Source organism: Solanum pennellii, chromosome 3 (assembly GCF_001406875.1).
Source record: "Solanum pennellii chromosome 3, SPENNV200".
In the NCBI taxonomy this organism is placed as follows: Eukaryota; Viridiplantae; Streptophyta; class Magnoliopsida; order Solanales; family Solanaceae; genus Solanum; species Solanum pennellii.
In genome coordinates, this window is record NC_028639.1 from 31,842,220 (window position 1) to 31,848,219 (window position 6,000).

Here is a 6,000-nt window from a genome sequence, read left to right on the forward strand (position 1 = left end):
TATCTAGAGTTATTCTAACACATTACGACTAAAAACCAAATCAAAACCAACGTCTAATAGAACAAACATAGATACTAAGTTTCGTCAAATTTTTGGAGCATATAGGACGTCATGCAAGATCAAAGAACGGTCACCGTGCAAGTCCTCTTTGCAGGTGCCTATACCTTTGACTTCAAGCCTAGAATTATTTTCTACATAGATCCACCTTGATTTAGATAAAACTTGATGAAACTCGACAAACATCTCTCTATCTTGACTCACGTGGTCGGTGGATCTTGAATCTACAATCCACATAGGATAAGATTCAGTTAATAAAGAAGTGCTAGAAACATATGTAGCAATTAGAGATGCGTTATTTAGAAATGCTATCATTTTGGGCTTAGTGCATTCACAAGCAAAATTCCCCAACATTTGTAATTGCAGCAATTCATTTTGTTCTTGTCTCTCTTCTTGAAAAAGCTATTTTCCTTTCTTGAAATTTGATTTCTTCTAAGTCTTAGTGGGTCCTTCTCCAATCTCTTTGTCTTTCCCATATCTTTTCCAGCTTTTTCTTGCACTTGAAACCTAAAATTTTGTATCACTTGACTCTGCCACAAAGGCATTAGAAGCAACCTTAGCAGCACCGACACTCATATTCAAGTTCAATATGATGTGAAACATCGGAAAAAGTATTGATGCTATCATTATGGGTCAAGTTAACCTTCAAATGTTCTCAATTATTGGGAAGAGACCGAATTATTGTCTGAACTTGTTGATCATCTGAAAGAACATGGCCAGCACTCTTGAGTTGGGCTATCATGTTTGACATCACCCTAAGGTGTTGTTTGATATTTTGATCATGACGTTTTGTAAGTGTCAAATTTGATAGTCAACTGTCAGAGGTGGGTAACAAACGTACCCCCATGCGTTCCTCGCAGATGTGCCCACATAGCATGAGTAGTAGGGAATTCCTCACATTCATGTATGAGGTCATCAACTACAGAACTAACTATTATTCCACGTGCAATTGAGTTAGCCTTCTTCCAAGCTTTGTAAGCTTCAAGATCCCTTCAGTGTTGGGAAGTATTACCCTCTTCTGGTTCATTCAAAACATGATTTCTACCTTCCAAAGCATTTTGCTCTTCCAGTACATACCATATTTTACGACTCCATATGTCGTAATTATCACCATTAAGTTTTTCACCTTTGTTTAAGTCAACAATGATACTTTTTGATGACATGTTTGTCATTGATATATAATTAGGCAAGAATTTTAATCAATTATGCATGCGACGTACACAATCAAGCAAATTATTCTCATAAAGATTTCATATTTAATGTAAAATCAAAAAAATACGTATGTATCCAATCATCATCTACAAATGAAATATTTAATCAAAATTCAAATCTAATTTCTTAATGTGTATTCAATCAAAATTCAAATCTAATATCTTAATGTGCATAATTAATATATTGAAGACTTTGATAACAAGGACTTTTTAAAGTATAATAACATAATTTGAGAAAAGAACAAACTACATAATTCATATCTTGAAAAAAAAAGCAACTAAAGTTTACAAGTAATTTGAAGACTGAAATCCTCCCACAAGTCTTCAAGACAACTAATGTAAACTCTAAAAGGTTGACGGGGAAATATGTCATGATAAACATCAATCAATTTACTACCCCAAGGTTCACGGAGAGCATCTGTTAAATAAGCTAAGGCTCTCAATCTGAAATTTCCTTATAATCATCCAGTTCAGCCCATTTTATTTTAAAAAGGGGAATAAAATCACGTGCTGACATATTTGGGGATATCTTCAATGACTCAAACTCTTTAAATTTTCTCTTTTTTCCTTCGAATGGCCCTTAGGTTCCTTGACATATTTTGTATCGCCGTTGGGACACCAATATGTATTATTTTACGCCCTCGGAAACATATCTTACAACGGCTTACTCTTCTACCTTGTCCCTTTGCTCGACTTTGAGAACTCCCACTTGGAGTAGTTTGAGCATGTTCCCGTTCAGCCATTTCTGAAATGGAAATAAATTGAAAATATGGTTAATAGCATTTAATGCGACAACATATGTCGCAAATTTTCGTAAAAGACAAGAAAATGTTCAAGGAACATAAGGATTAAACTAATTTAAAGTTATAATCTGGTCAAAAAAAAGTGATCACTATTCTTCAATAAATAAAGAAGATAACTCGTGGTCTTCAAAAAAACAAAAGTGAACCACAATCTAATTTGACCACTTGAAAAAACTTATGCTAAATAAAATATTAAAATAAATACTTTGTTAACAAAAAAATACTACAAAACCATTGTCTATTTTTCATAAAAAATAGTAATACTTTATTATTCCAAAAAAAAAATGGTATAAGTATTTTACTAAACAAAGATCATCTTATTTTCTTTTTCTTTTTAATTCTTAATAGAAAAGGACAAAAGAAATCCTTTTTTTTTCATTTTCTTTTACAATTATTTGGATAGTGGGACCATCCCTTTTTCTTCTTGATCGTTACAAAAAGAGACAAAAATGAAAAGAAAGGAAATAAAGAAACACGTCCCAAATTTTTAAAAAAAAATATGTGGGACTATTTATTTTTCCTTTTCTTTTTAATTCTTAACAGAAAAGGACAAAAGAAATCCTCTTTTTCTCTTTTTTAAAAAAACTTATTTGGATAGTGGAACCATCTCTTTTTCTTCTTGATCTTTACAAAAAAAGACAAAAAATCAAAAGAAACGAGAAAGAAACACATCCCAATTTTTTTTAAAAAAAGTATGCGGGACCATTTATTTTTCCTTTTCATTTTAATTCTTAATAAAAAAGAGTATGATTGTCCCTTAAACTCCCTATCATTTTTTTTATTTTTTATATTTTAAATTATTTACATAAAAACAATGACTTTTTCAAGTCCTTATCTAATTCAAACTCTTTCTCTTTTTCAACCTTTTATTTATATTAAAAACTTCAAAAAGAAAACAAATAGAAGCAAAAATGCTTCATTCACGACAGAGAGAAAAATGATATTCTTTATCTTTTCCTTCATTCATGACAGAGAGAAAAAATTATTCTGTACCCAAAATAAAAAACTGAGCATCTTTAATTGTTTCGCCAATAAATAATAAAAGACACTTAATCGTCAGAATACCAAGTAGAAGAATTAAAGGTATGTTCTTAGATTTAAAATTAAATTCAATTTTCTTCTAACATATGAATTCGATTTCACCATAGTTTTAAAGAAAATATATATTGATCTTCATATAAATATTCTTGACACAAGATATATGTATATATATTTAGTAACACACAACCAGTACATAATTTCAACGAATACTACAATATCATGGAGCATTTAACGGTGGCTCTGCTACCAATGAAAGAATTTACACAAAGTTTGGTACAAGATTTGTGTACCTTTGATTGTTGCAGCGGAATGAAATTCATGAATTGGATGATTTGCTCCAAATCCTTCTTTGGCGGAATGAAATTTACGAGCTGGATGATTTGCTCCAAATCCTTCTTTTAATCACTAGGAAACAAAGATAGTTTCACAAACTAAATGTTTTTATTGTGTCTTGTTTTTTGTTGTTCTTTTTGTTTCTCCTTTCTGAAGTGTTAAAGAAAAGAAAAAAATAACTTAACTTAAAAAGTGAGAATATTAATGTTGAAACAGTTACTATGTAACTGTTCCCACCCCCTTTTAAATTAATATTTATCTTCTTCTTCTTCTTTTTTATTCAGAAAAAAATAAATTTGGGTTGAATCGGGTCGGGTCGATCCACATGGGTGACCCAAACCCAAAACATACATCATTGTCCCCTCCAAGATACAACAGTCCAACAACGTAGTACAAGCAACTTTGAATTAGTTGAAGAGTCCAAATCTCCACATAAAGAACACCTTCCTTCAACGTATATTTACTCTCTTTTGTATAGTGAATATAGTTGAAGACTTAGAATATTTTCTTTTGTCTCAACGCTCTCTGTCACTACACTTACCTCACTATACTCTATAATATTTTTCCACACTTCTCATGTTTTTCTTCATACCTCACAAAGGAAGAAACACCAATATTTACATGAGAGAAATTTTTCCTTATATTTAATATGAATAACGTGAATAATAATATAGGTAAATGAATAGAAGAATTATGCCTCGGAGGTTACAGGAGTTACAAAACATTATAAGTGAAATAATGTGTAAGATGTTGCAATGGGTAAGAGAAATAATGATCATTTCATGCTACAAAGAAATGTTTGGTAATTGAGTACCAAAAGTCAGTCCATTATTCAGCACTTAACCATTTTTACATTAAACATTTAAAAATTAAAATGCTTAATTCATCAATAATTTGATTTTAAAAAAGAAAATTATGATAATTTAAAGTGAACGGAGGAAGTAGCATTTTGTGCATTGAGATTCTGTGAAACTTGAAAGTAGAGTAGCATTTTGTGTATTGAGATATTGGAAACTTGAAAGTAAAATGACATGAATTTGTGTAAGACTATATATACACATTATACTTAAGGAAAGAAGTGAAGAATAGAGAAAATAAAATCTACAGTAATAGTAGCATGTTGTGCATTGATATATTGTGAAACTTCAAAGTAAAATGACGTGAATTTGTGTGAGATTGTACACATTTCACTTAACGAAAGAAGTGAACAATAAAAAAATAAAATGTACAATCTTGTTCGACGTGTTAAGGAAAGAAGTAAAGAATTAAGGAAATAAAATTTACAGTAATATTCTTAGTCTTAATCTACGTGAAGATTATTTATTGATTTGGTAATTTTGATGTACATGGAGATTATTTAATGGTTTGGTAGTTTTAGGACTCACACTCATTAAAGAAAATAAAATGTACAATTTTACTCTATGTGTTAAAGGAAAGAAGTAAAGAATAAAGGAAATAAAATTTATAATACTAGTCTTAGTCTTAATCTACGTGAAGATTATTTATTGGTTTGGTAGTTTTGAGGTACATTGAGATTATTTATTGGTTTGATAGTTTTAGGACTCACACTCATCAAAGAAAATAAAATGTACAATCTTTACTCTATGTGTTAAAGGAAAGAAGTAAAGAACAAAAGGAAATAAAATTTACAATAATAGTCTTAGTCTTAATCAACGTGAAAATTATTTATTGGTTTGATAGTTTTGAAGTACGTGGAGATTATATATTGATTTGATAGTTTTAGAACTCATACACATTAATATTGATATCTAAAAAAAGTGATTAATTAAGTGATTAATAATTGAAGAATAATTAATAAAAAGTGATTAATTAAGTTGTTCATTGATGTAAAGTAATTTTGCTTTTATGATAAGATAAAATTTAAACACGTACATGACTTTCAATACTAAAAAAAGTATATTACTCCTAACAACAAATCCTATGTTACAACATTAAAATTCACTGGAAAAATAATAATATATAAATAACATAACTAAATTGATTATGAGCCGATAAAAAAAGTATATACATAATTCGTAAGCATGCCTTTTTGTCATCTTAGGGGAATAAGAAAGAAGATAAGTTAATGAAAACTAAATATACCTTTGATTTAGTAATTAAAATTCATATAAAAATGTGAATTAAACTTCTTAGTCTAGGGAGAAAATCCAATTATTACCATATGAGAAAATACATCAAGTTTTCCTAAACTTGGTGTCAATACATCAAGTTTTCCTAAACTTGGTATCAAAACTTACTTTAATATTTTAACTATACGGACGTTTAAATATTCCTTTAACATTTTTGAAGTGAAATAAATACAACTCTGAGAATAGAATATCATTCTCACCTGCTACATCATAGCCATTTTGAGCGCCATGTCACTGCCATGTAAGCACCACGTCATTAATTTTTAGTCTTTTTGTTTTTTGCTTATTCACCCTTTTTCTTAAACATTTTCTTAAAATACATTACACTAATCAATTAATTTAAAATGCATTTTAAAATCAAAAATTGTCTCACCTTCTTCCACCCATTTTCTTCCACTACCCCCC